The following is a 787-nucleotide window of genomic DNA, read 5'->3' as shown; positions in this document are numbered from 1 at the left end:
AATTAAATTGAGCATTTACAAGAAAACAGCTGCTGTTCCTGGGCCACTAAACATGCAGAGCCACCTGCAGAAAGTGAAACTGATACATGAAACACACCAGACTATGAACATCTGAAGTGCTGCTCTGTTGTAGTGGTTTGTACTCAGTTAGTTTCACAAATGTGTCAAATCCTGTAGCTCTTTGTCATGTGACGAGGGCTTTTTTTCACCTAAAGATCAGTAAAAGATTTGAAAAAAAGGTATTTGTTGTTGTCCAAAACCTCCCCTTTAAAGACCAAAACCTGGCTTGAAGTTTCTGGCTCCTGAACCTTAATTGTAAATTCTAAATCCTACAGTTCACAGATATGTACTGTCGATATTAGAGGAAACTAAAAAAAAAGCTGCGCACTGTATTTATGTATTAATGTATTACAAATTTGAGGCTGTGTTGTGAAGAAAATCCTTCCGGCAGCAAGATGATCTATGTGGGATTGGGTCGAAAAAGTGTATTTTCCTGAATCAAACTTTAAACATTTCCCCCTTCTGACAGCTGGTATCCTGTCCTCATCTGACTGTGTCAAACGACAGCTCTTTCTTCACTTCCCCTCATGCAAACCTTGAGCCTGACAGTTGAACTATGGAGAAAATGACTGTAACACTTGCTGATGGTATAAACAGAAGCCTTGCATGCAAATTCAAATGAAGCATCTTCAATAAAATGCACCGTTTATTTTGGTGACGTCCCTGTATTGTGCATACTTACGGCAGAACATCTGTGTACGTACATAATGTTTTTTTATAACGTTTA

Source organism: Ammodytes marinus (genome assembly GCF_949987685.1).
Source record: "Ammodytes marinus genome assembly, chromosome: 22".
NCBI classification, from domain to species: Eukaryota; Metazoa; Chordata; class Actinopteri; order Uranoscopiformes; family Ammodytidae; genus Ammodytes; species Ammodytes marinus.
This window is presented reverse-complemented; position numbering follows the sequence as displayed.